Source organism: Lissotriton helveticus (assembly GCF_964261635.1).
Source record: "Lissotriton helveticus chromosome 1_1 unlocalized genomic scaffold, aLisHel1.1 SUPER_1_unloc_16, whole genome shotgun sequence".
In the NCBI taxonomy this organism is placed as follows: domain Eukaryota; kingdom Metazoa; phylum Chordata; class Amphibia; order Caudata; family Salamandridae; genus Lissotriton; species Lissotriton helveticus.
The window spans coordinates 3247847-3262088 of NW_027611655.1; the positions used below are offsets into that span (position 1 = coordinate 3247847).

General features: G+C 47.1%; 1 pseudogene across 1 annotated transcript in view; it reads right to left on the reverse strand.

Annotated features, from left to right (window-relative positions):
• Window positions 1–2414: 2414 nt before the first annotated feature.
• The window catches only part of LOC144805608 (uncharacterized), a 101951-nt pseudogene continuing 90123 nt past the window's right edge, over window positions 2415–14242 (reverse strand). The window contains exon 3 of the transcript XR_013605556.1: window positions 2415–5123. The product of XR_013605556.1 is annotated as an uncharacterized LOC144805608 (transcript). The remainder of the gene's footprint in view (window positions 5124–14242) is intronic.

The following is a 14242-nucleotide window of genomic DNA, read 5'->3' on the forward strand; positions in this document are numbered from 1 at the left end:
AACTGGTGCCGCCTGTGCTCAAGTGGTGCTAAAGCCCGTAGGCGCTCATAGACTTCACCGGCCAAGCAGAGATCCTATCCCGGGACCGCCGAGTGCAAATGATGTATTTACTGTGTTTCCTTGCCTTCTAGATATACGCGCATACGCCTTGAGTGATTATTAAAGAGTCCCAAACCTTATTTTGTGCTCAGAGAAGCCGTATACCTGGTAATTGAAAACAGCATAAACTGTAAGAGTTATCTTTCCCATTTGAAACGTATTGCAGATGTAATGATTCTAAAGTATTTAATTGGTGGCAGCGATACCAGAAGAAACATGTGGTTGTTTATTTAAATGAACCAATATTTATTCTGATATTTATTCTGATATTTAATGTGATATTTATTGTGATACTCATTCCTGAAGTTATTCTATTTATTAATACTATTTATTACCAGAACTGTATGACCAAAAGAAATGTATATGTGCTTTCCCAGTCAACCCTATTTACAACAAAGAACTTTTATATAAAGGAATCGTATTTTTCTACAGCAGTGGTGTGGTGTCCTTCTTCTTGGTGTGGCTGTACAAGGAGTTATTATTGGGTCAGAGCCGGCTTAACACTACAGCCTTCACTTGCCTTGTCACTTGAGCCAAGCTACCCCCTTTGTGCTGGGCTTGCCCATCGCAGGTCCAACATGCACGCATATAAAAAGGCAGTAAACTAGCATACTCCTACTATGTGAACACTACTCTAAGTGTACCTAAAGTGTGTGTAGGTCTAGAGCCAAGACTCCCCCCAAGGGATTATCCAACCCATTACCTGAGGGGATAAGGTGAAGGACCCCATGGGGGCGTGGCTTGTCGCTGAACATGCGGTCGTACTGTAGCAGAGCTCCCAGTCGGGACTTGAGTCATCCTGATATCCCCGTTGACCCTGGGAGTCTCCCTGCTGCAGTAGCTGTCTGCCAGCTTGCGGAATCCACTCGGGTCTCCTACCTGTAACGACGGGGCTGCAAATCCCCGGTACGGGTGAAATCTCCATTTTTGGACGTTGCCAGCTGCCATCACTGCCTGCCGTGAAGGCAACCGAGAACATGCGCCCGGACTCACATTGTCACAGCGGAGGCAGAGGGCCCCAGCTTCCACATGAGGGCCTTCTGATTTGCGGAGTGCCGACTGCCCTGCTTGTGAGTCTTTCTGGAGAGGTTGGAGCGGCGTGGGGTGCCTTGCTGTGCGGCCTCTGCGTCTGCCTTCTACGAGGGTGCTGTGCCCTGGGCCTCAACCGCTGGCCGGCCGGATGTGTGGCAGCCGCGCTGCTTGTTGGCTGCATCACTGGGAGTGGCTGCGGTGTCCGCCCTCGGGCTGCTGTTGGTGCTCCCAAGGCTGTGTGGCTGGAGCCACTCTACAACGTGCTGAAAAACCCCTTTGACCCTGGACGAGGGGAGGGGAGGGGCCCGCCAGCTGGACTGGGGCTGTAGGTGCGGTGAGCAGGCTCTGTGGTCTGATGGTGGACTAGATGCACGCACAGCCGGACGGCCGTTATTGAGGACACGTGTTGTGCTGAATGTGACCCGGGCCCCACGCTTGTCTCCCTGCATGGACGCGGACCCACAAACTGGGACTGGTCACAGAGAGTACTGCTAGCGCTCTCCCTGAGGTCTGCTTTTGCTCCTGGCTGGAGTACATCTCCTCCCCTGTTTGCGGCCTACAGACTGTTTCCACGCGGGCTGTCCACTTGCCCGGTTGTACATAGACTTCTTGTTGTGCTGGGTGCACGACTGCTGCCGACGCCTGTGGGTCCTCTCACTTCCTCTTCTCGCCATTGTGCTCTTTGCCAAGGGGCGCCAGCGGGGGAAGCAACTGGAGGGGCCCGGCACTGAGGATCCACATCAGGGGACTGCAGACTAGGCCTCCCAGGCTTCCTCGATCAGCTGCTTATTTTTAGGTGAATACAAATCACCTGCTGTTCCCCCTCCTTCCATATCTCTTTTTCTCCCCCTTTCTTTGTCTCTCTCGCTCTCTTTATCTCTCCCCCTCTCTATCTCCCACACATTCCTGTTACCTTCAGCTTCATGAATGTCACTGCCACTTCTGGCATTCATACGACAAATCCTTCCGAACATTTGAGGACAAGGGACAATCAGTGTGAAAGACGAGTTGCTGGGAGTGCAACTGATTGTCCTAGTCCATATATGCCTTTGATGTGGGATTTCACTAGTTCACCACATTCTTCAAACAGAGTCTACTGCTTACAGTGGCTCAATCCTGGTAAAAAGAAGAGTTTGGCAAGGCACAAAATGAATAGGGAGAGTCAAGTTGGAGAGGAGCCACAGGTCACACTTCGTTATAAGGTCCGAGGCACAAGCTGATCCATTAACCAAACACAATATGTAAAAGATGCAGCAAATGTCGCTTAAAAACAAGGTATATACTTTTTCATATCTAAAAATAGGTTATTTCTTGAACACCTGTGCTTCGCTTTAGTTCATTACATATACTGCAGTGGCATTTGTTAATAGTAATACATACATTTTACCAATGAAGTTTCCAATCTCCAGAGCCGTGACAACATATCCACTCTGGGTGTGCTGGGTTTGTAGGTTTTATCAAAAATCTGACAAGTTAGCTGAAAGTACCGTTGTTAGTCCCAGTATTGTTCAGTGTTGCTTTTATAGGTAGTGTGGTCAGGTGCGATTGAATGTTTTTCTTTGTATTTCTTCTTCACCAAATAAAAATCAAGAATGTTTCTTTTCTTTTAATCCACATTGTGCTAGTCTCCCACTGTGTATCCTGGTGCATCATGTCGATTTGCTATGTGTACGGAAGTGAACAATCACTGGAAACAAACACTTCTATAATTCTGCAAATACTATTATCTGTTTTTCTTCTTTACTGCTAGTCCGGTCTTCTATCATCTGGTATTTCAATGTCCCACATAATTTGAATTTTATCTTTTTCCGTAATTCATTCCTCTCACAATAACTGCACTGTTCTGCTCTTGTCTATGTCCTCACAGGGGTTAATATTATTTTTGATGTTTTTAAGATCTCTCCGGAGTCTCTGCATCTCTAGGATTATTTCCATGTGAGTTAAATGAAGGAGTGTATTGACTGAGGGCTGTGTGGGATCGAAAATTGACAAAAGCCCTTCACTCTTTCAGTGCCCTTATATATTTTCCCCCTGTGTGTGTTCGCTGATGACTTTGTAGCTCTGATAATTGACTAAAGCTCTTTCCACATTCACTGCACTTGAGTGGCTTTTTTCCCTGTGTGTGTTTGTTGATGTCTTCGTAGGTTTGAAAACAGACTAAAGCTCTTCCAACATTCACAGCAACCATATGGTTTTTCCCCTGTGTGTATTCGCTGATGTGTTTGGAGGTTTGATAACTGACTAAATCACTTTGCACATTTACTGCCCTTGAATGTTTTTTCCCTTGTGTGTGTTTGAGTATGCGTTTGAAGGCGCATTAACTGACTAAAGCACTTTGGACATTCACTGCACTGGTATGGGTTTTCCCCTGTGTGTGTTCGCTGATGTTTTTGTAGGTTGTCTAATCGACTACAGCTCTTCCCACATTCACTGCACTGGTATGGTTTTTCCTCAGTGTGTGTTCGCTGATGTCTTTGTAAGTGATGTAATCGACTAAAGCTCTTCACACATTCACTGCACTTGAATGGTTTTTCCCCTGTGTGTATTTGCTGGTGTCTTCGTAGTTCTGATAACCCACTAAAGCTCTTCACACATTCACTGCACTTGAATGGTTTTTCCCCTGTGTGTATTTGCTGGTGTCTTCATAGGTGTGATAACCCACTAAAGCTCTTCACACATTCACTGCACTTGAATGGTTTTTCCCCTGTGTGTATTCGCTGATGTGTTTGGAGGCTTGATAACCTACTAAAGCTCTTCACACATTCACTGCACTTGAATGGTTTTTCCCCTGTGTGTATTTGCTGGTGTCTTCGTAGGTGTGATAACCCACTAAAGCTCTTCACACATTCACTGCACTTGAATGGTTTTTCCCCTGTGTGTGTTCGCTGATGAGTTTGAAGATTTGATAAGTGACTAAAGCACTTTGCACATTCACTGCACTTGAATGTTCTTTCCCCTGTGTGTATTTGCTGGTGTCTTTGTAGGTTTGATAACCTATTAAAGCATTTCACACATTCACTGCACTTGAATGGTTTTTCCCCTGTGTGTATTCGCTGATGAATTTGAAGATTTGATAAGTGACTAAAGCACTTTGCACATTCACTGCACTTGAATGTTTTTTCCCCTGTGTGTATTCGCTGGTGTATTTGTAGTTCTGATAACCCACTAAAGCTCTTGACACATTCACTGCACTTGAATGGTTTTTGCCCTGTGTTCGTGTGCTGATGAAGCTTGAGTGGTGATGACAAACTAAAGCTTTTGCTGCATGTGTGTGATTCTTCTTTCTTGGTTAGTGTCTGCGGGTCGGGTATATATTTGCCTACATCCCATGACTGCATTTCCTGATGGGCCAACATGGCCCATCACTGTGTGCAGTATTTTGCACGTTTGATTTCTTTTTTAACAATACATTGCAATTGCCACCAAATATTTGCCACACTATAAGGTGTCTTTGTAGGTGATTGTGCCTTTAGATTGGATTATGGCTATGCACGCAAATTGGGGCAGTCTATTGTATTGTAGATAGAAGAAGTCCTTTTTACCCGTCAGTTGTCCGGCTCCGCTCTGTTGTGCTCTTCTCTGGTTACTGTGGTCTGGCCAGAAAGAGTTTACAATTCACCTAGAGCACTGAATGATGGCTTGTCGTCATTTTAGAAAACAGCACTGCGGTAATCACACCATACAAATCCCATGATCAAAGTTGGTATTGGACACTTGTTTATACAGGAGGTGGTTTGTTATTGTTGTTGCCTTAATTTTCCGAAGGTCATTTCTTCATCTTGTGGCGTGGAGATGCACAGCTCAGCCTCTGGCAATCACTGAACTGCCCTTGATGCTTCATCCGGGATCTGTTAGTTTGTGTGCAGGTTCCTCTGTCGCTGACTGCGCTGATGTTTTCCTGACCACTGTAGCTCATTATTTCTGCTAATATTGAAGATTTACAGCATTATCTTCATTATAGATGGTGATTTCCTACATTCGAGGCTTGTTTTCTGTTGGATGTAAAGATATTTAACATTAATAAATTGAAACATAATGGAATGAGAATTCACAATGTTTAATTGGTTTTAAAAGACATTTCGGGGGAGATTTACCAAATTTCCACGCAATGCAGCTTGAGGCTGCACTGCGTTGCGCGACAGGGAGGGAGCAGGAGAGCACCATATTTTCAAAGATATGGCTCTATCCTTCCCTTCCCCTTGCGCTGGCACTGATTACAGCAGCCCTGTGCCATGCACACACCTTAGCACCAGAGCGCTAGGGTGTGTGTGTGTGTGAATTCAGCATAGGTTTTGTACAGGAAGGACACCCTTCCTGTACTAACTACTATGCCTAGGCACGAGGGAAAGCTTTTCCCACTTTGTATGCATGTTGCACATTGCAGCAAGCATGCAAAGTCAGAAAAGGAAGGAGAAATGAAAGCTTTTCTCTTTCCTTGCACCTAGTTTAAAAGGGTGCAGTTTTCTCACGCTAAACCCAATCTACTGTATTTGGTAAATTGGGTTTAGCGTGAGAAGCCTTGGGTGGTTGCACGGGAACACCCATGCACCACCCGTGGCAGGCCCCCATGGCACAAAGTAATGCGACGCAGTGCTATGCAATACTTCACATTACTTTTACATTATTTGCTTGAAAGTAAATTAGGAAAAACTGATTTTGCACTGTTTTGTGCCACTTTTGTGATGCAAATATAGCGCAAAATCTTAGTATATATCCCCCTTCTTCTTTACAGCCTTTGAAACTTAGCACCAAATATTTCATCATACACAGATATTTAACTAAAAGTTCTGTTGATCAGGTGATATCTTATTAATGTCTGAAAAGAGGTGATTTACAAGTGTTCACAGAGTAACTTAGCAAAGTAAGGGCGCTCACGGAACACCCAAGTGCTTAGAGGTATAGCTTAAGACAGACGCATATGGTCAAGATTTAATTTAAACAACAATAGATTTGAGAAAAAGCGATAGATCAGGTTGGGCTGCAACATTTCCAGTAACTCTTTACGAAGTATACAACAAAAGTAACTCCAGTCACACACTTCTTCTCGTTCCTTTCCTATTCAATTAAGATCATCTCAAATACCAACTCCTGTCTTTACCTCGCTGTTCATAAGTCACCTTTGACACTTTCAACAGCTCCCTTGGTTCAAGCATTTCTGGTTTCTTTGTACCTGGAAGACGAACAATATTGTGAGTTGAGGGGGGCTTCCTATCGCCATAACAACTGTCCATCTCCCTGAAACTAGTGCAGCTTACAGCACCCGGTTCTGGCCCGAAAAACAACTTTAAAAAGCAAGTCTTTAGTTCTTCCTAAAGTAGATAAAGTTCTGTAAGTTGCAGCTCCTTCCGGGGCTTTTGTGTAAATCAGAGTGAGGAGTTCACTGTAAAGCCCATCCTATGCATTATAAGCGCAGATAAGGCAAACAAACGTTGATTCATATAATTTAATATTCAACAATATCAGTCATTTTGTACTTATAGAGAATCCATCACAACCAATAATTTACCTGACATATCCCCGCAGCAGATGTGTGCATATTACTCTTTTTTTCCCCTTTTTCCACCATTACATGTCATCTGGCATGATGTCAGTTTGGGGCCCTGGATGCCACTTTTTGACTGGATGGGCATTTGGAAGATCGGGAGGAGGTGTCAGTTATCCACAGGTGATGCAGCATTTCTATCTTTCCATAATTCTAATATTCAAGTTTACTAATTTCCTGTCCTTCGCGCCCCTACTGCCCGGTGGCTGCCCACTCACTCTGTGGGGTTCATCAGAAGTCAGATAATGGCCTGATAGTCACAAGGCCATGGATCTCACTTCTTCTACAACACTTATTGCAGACATAGGGCCTAGTTAGGAGTTTGTCCAACAGATTATTGCCTCAAAACTAGGGGTGGTGGAAGAATTCCGCTCTGCCGGGGGAGCTTGCGATGTTTTAGCCACAGGTGCGGAGTTCCAAAAACCTCCACAAAGTGATGCAGAACTGTGTTTTATGTCTCAAGCGGTTCACCAACGGTAAGGTGGCGAGCGCTTGTGAGAAAATATAATGCGCTAGACGTCCTCCTGGCGAGATTGCTCATTGCGGGAGGTCGCGACCACTTGAGTGTAATGTAGGAGAGTAGGGTCTGCTATCCTATGGTCACCCCAAATTTTTGCTTTTTGCTTCACTGGTTTTCGACTACTGAGGCTGTGGGCCTGCTGATCAGACCCCCAGCCTGCTGTTCTCTCACTAAATTAATGATACATGTGCTATAGGCACATACCAATTGGAAATGGACTCCTTGTCAGCCCCTGTATAATGCACAATAGGTGCCCAGGGCATAGGGGCCACCAAGGCCTACCAGGGGCTGCAGCATATCTTTTGCCACCCCTGGCTGGTTCTTAAATTGACACAACTGGCTGATCACTCAGCTGGGGTAAGGTGGTGTAATCACCCCTTGCTTAGGTATAGTATACCTATATCTAAACCTATATCTGGACACATGTAAACCTGTGAGCCACTCCTATGGAAGGCCTCATCAATCCTGGAGGCAGGGTGCGTGGTTTTATGTGAGATGGAGCTCTAGCATGAGCTGAGCCTGTCTGCAGCTGTCGGGAACAACTCCCTAAGCTGTTTCAGGATAATGCCATACCATATACTCTTAAGTGCCTTATAATCCTCACGGTTAAATAGCAACTTTGGTTTGGCTTTATCAAAACATGTCGTGTAAGGTGTCATACGATTTGGAATACTATCCCCTCGCCAGTTCTGGCGACGGGGATAGCATTCCACCCCTCTAGAGGGGTAAGACATGTTACTTCACTTAAATGCGGTTAATTTCTCCAAAGACCTTAAGATCCACAAAATGGATGCCTCTGCCACAGACAAATGTCTGGACCCCTGCAGTTGACCGAAACTCAACCAATTGGGTCCTGGACAAAGGGTTTCCTGTCACAGGAGGGTGTCACCGCCCTCCAGACAGGAGATAGTGGATTGTAGCAGGGAGGTTTGAAAGAAACCAGACACTGCCTGGGGCGCACAAGGCTGCCCCTTGCATAATCCGGCCAAACCGGTTCTGGGGCACTCCAGCCCTCGTGCCAGGGCGGCCTGGATCAAAGGAAGGGGGTGTATCCACCCACTTCCTGGGTCCCACCCATAGGAGGGGACCTAGCAGGTAATCACGCCCCCCAGATTGGAATAAGAGGGGGAGCAGTGCCAATGCACATCAGATTTTTTGGAAGAAACATTAGAAACGAAACTCTGGACCCTTGGACCTCCATCTCAACGTGGAAGCCCGAAGAATCTCCCTTGTGGTCAAGGAGTGACCACCCTGCAGCAGCAGGCACCATCCAGCCCTCGACGTCTACTTAGTTGCAGTTCCCGCCGGAACTCGAGCGACTGAGATCGACGAGATCAAGCTTGCCTGCCTTCCAACAGCCCGATCCACAGTCCCTGCAGAGCTGAGACCCGTGGAGGTGACCGGAAGCGTGGGGCACGCCATCTTGAATTGACCACGAGACGCTGACCGTGCAGCCCACGAGTGACCCTCGAAGCTGTGCACCGGGGTTTGAGAAGCCCCCACCCATAGCTACTCCTGAGCCGAAGTTCAGCCCTCCACACTCGACGAGTGCTGCGTGGGGCCCTTCTGCTCCATTTGGCTCAACGCGTTGACCCGGTCACTTGCCAGCCGGCTAGTGGTCCCTGTGCCGACGAAACTACAAAGAAGACTCGTGAATCTGGTTGCTCCAGATCCACACCAGCTCCCCTGAAAAGGAGCCCCGACTCTGACCTTCCTGGTCCGAGTGAGAAGCAATCTTCCGATCCCGCGTGGATTGCTCTTGCCAAGGCTTGTTTGCTCCAAACTTGAAGCCGACTGCACCGACGGTGAGAGCCTGCGTGGGACAGATCGTGACCTGCTCCTGGACGTCGCAGATGCCCCAGAGCCCACGTGACAGTGGAGAGAAGCTCCTCGACGACCACCTGATTGCGCCCGACATTGCCTGGTTCCGTCCTGGTTCCACCCTGGTCACTGCTGAGTGACCCAGACTCTGTCCCCTCTGCTTTCAGGTACTCTTCGACTTGAGTCCACCCTTGGACTCCACCGGACACTTCATCTTTAACCCGCCTGCAGCCCTTTCAGCTCCAAGCACCAAGAGCCTGCGTGTCAAAACCCGACGCCACTTCGACCCTGTGCACCCACTTCCTGTGGGTGAGGTAACTTTGCTCCGCCGGTGTTCCCACACTGGTGCACATCTCTAGGGTCTGTGTGTTAAGTTTTGTTCCTCTAGGTCCAGCGTAAGTGTCCTTAAACTTTAACTTTATGACTTTTACGCACCATTGGTTAACATTGGTGCATGTGTGCGCTTTCCGCACATCTCCCGAATCCCGAGGGCCATTCCCGACTTCAGCATTGCTTGTCCTGACTGCTCCCAGCGATTCCCTAGGCCCTAGGCCTAACCACTGCTCGAGTGGCATCTCTTATACCACTTGTTTAGTATATGGTTTGAGTGGCCACCCGCCCTCATCCATAATTGTGCAACTTGTATGTTTAAACAGTGCTTTTGATTTAACGCTTGTGCCCCTTTATTCATAAAGAATACTGGGGATTGTTTTTAGTAATAAATACATATATTTTTATAATATATACTTGTGTGGTGTCCTTTCATTTGATATTACAGGATTGTATGTGGTAAAACAGCTCGCTTAACACGACCTCTTAAGTTAAGCCTTTAGGCTGCTTAGTCCATGCTACCCCTAGGATAGCTTGTCTAATAAGGTTGACTTGCAACCAGACACCATAAGGGATTGTTTGGTCTGATAATAGGTGGTTCCAGAATTGGAAACATCACCTATCAGGCCAACTTCTCACATGTAAAATCTGCTATTCTCGTTGATGAAGCGGCCACTCAATTAGAATGTTAATTCGAGCTGCAGAAAGCAGCAGCGCCCTCTGGCGTGACGCGTAGTGCCGTTCATGCTGATTTTACAATGCGGGACAAACTCCTGGCACTAAAGATCAGTGAGAGAAGCGCAATTTAACAAACTCTGCCACTTGCGGAAGTCCGCAGAGTGTGGAGTTTCGTGGAGTTCTGCAAGAGTAAAACTCTGCGAACTACTCCAAGGCATTATAAAAACGTGACATATATCCTGTCTGCTTTATTATGATTGCCACAGGATGTAATGCATTTTTAATGGGGCGGGCAGGATACCTGTCACATTTGTGATGGAATAAACCATCCGCTGAAATCTAAATCAGGCCTTTGATGTACATTGCGCCCAGTGTGGCTAGCTGGGCTCGAAGGATCTTGTGGTTTGTGGGTCTCTCACTGCTTTGAGGTCACCGCCAGGAAGAACTTCTGTCAGCAGCGCCTTGTGCAGATCTTCCTTTCCAGGCAGCCCTTCTGTCAGCTGCCCCTTGTGCAGATTTCCTTTCTAGGCAGAACTTCTGTCAGCCGCGTCTTGTGCAGATCTTCCTTCCAGGCAGGGGCTTCTGTCAGCTGCGCCTTGTGCATATCTTTCTCCCAGGCCAGACTTCTGTCAGCTGTGCCTTGTGCAGATCTTCCTCCCTGGCCAGACTTCTGTCAGCTGCGCCTTGTGCGGATCTTCCTTTCAGGGTGGACTTCAATCAGCTGTGCCTTGTGCAGATCTTCCTCCCAGGCCGCACTTCTGTCAGCTGCGCCTTGTGCGGATCTTCCTTCCAGGCAGGGGCTTCTCTCAGCTGCACCTTGTGCAAATCTTCCTTCCAGGCAGGGGGTTCTGTCAGCTGCACCTTGTACAGATCTTCCTTCCAGGCAGGACTTCTGTCAGCTGCGCCTTGTGCAGATCTTCCTCCGAGGCCGCACTTCTGTCAGCTGCGCCTTGTGCGGATCTTCCTTCCAGGCAGGGGGTTCTGTCAGCTGCGCCTTGTGCGAATCTTCCTTCCAGGCAGGACTTCCGTCAGCTGCACCTTGTACAGATCTTCCTTCCAAGCAGGACTTCTGTCAGGTGTGCCTTGTGCGGATCTTCTTTTGATGTAGGGGCTTCTGTCAGCTGCGTCCTGTGCAGATCTTCCTTCCAGGCAGGGCTTCTGTCAGCTGCTCCTTGTGCAGATCTTCCTTCCAGGCAGGGGCTTGTGTCAGCTGCACCTTGTGCAGATCTTCCTCTCAGGCAGGACTTCTGTCAGCTGTGCCTTATGCAGATCTTCCTTCCTGGCAGGGGCTTCTGTCAGCTGAGTCTCGTGCAGATCTTTCTCCCAGGCAGGGGCTTCTGTCAGCTGCACCTTGTGCGAATCTTCCTTCCAGGCAGGACATCTGTCAGCTGCACCTTGTGCAGATCTTCCTTCCAGGCAGGACATCTGTCAGCTGCACCTTGTGCAGATCTTCCTTCCAGGCAGGACTTCTGTCCGCTGTGCCTTGTGCAGATCTTACTTCCAGGCAGGGGCTTGTGTCAGCTGCACCTTGTGCAGATCTTCCTTCCAGGCAGGGTCTTCTGTCAGCTGCACCTTGTGCATATCTTCCTCTCAGGCAGGACTTCTGTCAGCTGTGCCTTATGCAGATCTTCCTTCCTGGCAGGGGCTTCTGTCAGCTGAGTCTCGTGCAGATCTTTCTCCCAGGCAGGGTCTTCTGTCAGCTGTGCCTTATGCGGATCTTCCTTCCAGGCAGGGCTTCTGTCAGCTGAGCCTTGTGCAGATCTTCCTTCCTGGCTGGTCATCTATCAGCTGTGCCTTGTGCAGATCTTTCTCCCACGCAAGGTCTTCTATTAGCTGTGCCTTGTGTAGATCTGCTTTCCAGGCAAGGTCTTCTTTCCTCAATGATCAGTTCAAAGGTCGGGCGAGGTAGGACTGGTCTAGGTCATCTTCTTTATTGCAGTTCTACTGGTCATGCCACAGAGCTCGAGCTCTGATATGAAGGAGAGTCTGGATTTGTAGAGTCTGTAGAGCATTGAGACAGCTCTACCGCATTCAGCACACACGACAAGTCTCCAGAAGTCAACACTACAAGTGCTGTTCCAAGGTTTAATTCAACCACTGAATCTGAACATCCCGTGCAGGACGCTTTTCAAAACTAGAGGTACCTGGGCTTTCTCTCAGTGGCGGCAGGTGACATTTGAAAGTGGTGAGGCATAAAACAATTGTTGTACTTCACTGTGGCGACCGAGTGAGACTGAACCACCCACGTAGGGTGCAAATGGTGCATTTTCAAGCAAATTTGAGAGTGTAATCCCACTATTCGGACTCCTGCCTCATATTCGTCATTCCTACTGATGCCCTGCACCAAAACACGGACAGACCACACCCACCCTACATTAGGATAAGGTCTTCTGCCACTACCACACGCTACACAGAGACAGATCCCACATACTACATCACAACAAGTGATACCCGTAGAGTCCATTTTCATGGCTTCCTGCGTGCATAGACAAGCATGGGTGCAAATTCAAAGACAGAGCCATATCAAACAAAAGAAAATATTTTAAAAACATGATTTAAAAAAAACGAGGCCTGACAGTTTCCATTCACTCACCTTTTAGATGAGCCTCGGTGTGAGGAAACAAAATCGTAGCCAATGAATGAATAGTTTTTCTGATGAATTGGTGTTATTCCCGACGTCATTGCGAGGCAGTTACAAACACACGTTTTATATTTCACAGACCAAAGTTGAATACATCAACCACTCGAAAGAAGTTAATAATTAATGAACTAAGAACTGCTTAAACAATTGCAGACAAAGGTTGTTTCTGGTTTGGTAACGCCTGTTACAATGCAGCCCCGATTAAAAAAAAATGAACTCTTCACATTGTGTACAACACAATAGCAGATGAAAATGATGTTTAATAAAACAAACACTTATGATTCTTATGTACGTACGCAGCCTGTGGTGTGATTCTTTTAAGCACGCAGCCAGCTCCAATACATGTCTGTTGAAAGAAGGGCGAATGCCAAGAGTAATGAGGTAGCTAGGTTAAAAAAAAAGGGCCAGATGTAGGTAGCCTAATGGTCGGTAATGGCCGAAATTACAGAATTTCGTCCGTTACCGACCGGTATTAGGCTTTTCAGATGTAGGGGCCTAATTTAAGGATTCGATAATTTACCGAATCGGTAATTTAAGGAATCGGTGAATTACCGAATTCTTAAATACCGATTTGGTAAATTACCGAAACCTTAATGTAGGGAGCGCTCAAATGAGTGCTTTTCCCATTTTAGGATTTGTTATTTACCACCAACTACAAGTTGGTAGTAAATATCAAAAACCCAAAAGAAGCAATTTTTTGCAAATTATTACAGTGCCATGTGGCAGACATAAATGCCCTTAGGGCATGTATGTGTGCCACATATGCACCCATACACTATTCAGGGGTGCAACAGGATGTCAAAGTGACACCCTGCCACCCTTCAATGTGTTCCCCCTTTTACCGAATCAGTATTGTATTTACCGAATCTTACCGATCCGGTAATACTTACCAAATGAATACCAACATCCCATTTACCGATTCTAAAATTCCGAATCGGTAAAATTCGGTATTTTAGAATCGGTAAATCTGGATTACCTACATCTGGCCCTAAGTCTTGAACTGACCCACCCACTGGCACTTTGCACGAGATGGGGAGTGAAAACACTCGTATTCATGACTAACCTTCACGATTCCCACTGCTTTCGTACATTTCCTGCTGCGACTACACCTGGAAACAGCCAAGATAAAAGTGGCCTGACCCCATGGTTATGTGTTCCTCTTCGGGAAGCCCCGCAGAGGACGTCTGGTGCCTCTGCAGCCTCTGTGAATGAGAGTTTAGCCACACAGCTTGTTAGCAGGAAAAGAATAAATAAAGTTCACTATCGTAAAGATTAAGGACTGAGCCACACATAACAGGCAGTGAGAGTGTGAGATGCCTCCTGCTTGTCTGGCATCTGGTCGACGACACTGCAGGGAAGACAATCCGTGGTCCACAGATACGGCCCTGGCAGGGTGGACTGGAGGACGGGTCATTTAGATCGTATTCCCAAGCAGGGGAGGCTATTAAGATATTATCAACATAAACACGGCAGCATCTTTGAAACGGCAGATAATATATTGTGTCAGGAGAGATGCCGATTTCCAAGCAGGAACACAAGCAGATCGGCGGGAAGCAGAAAACAGGCAGAGAGTTCTTGC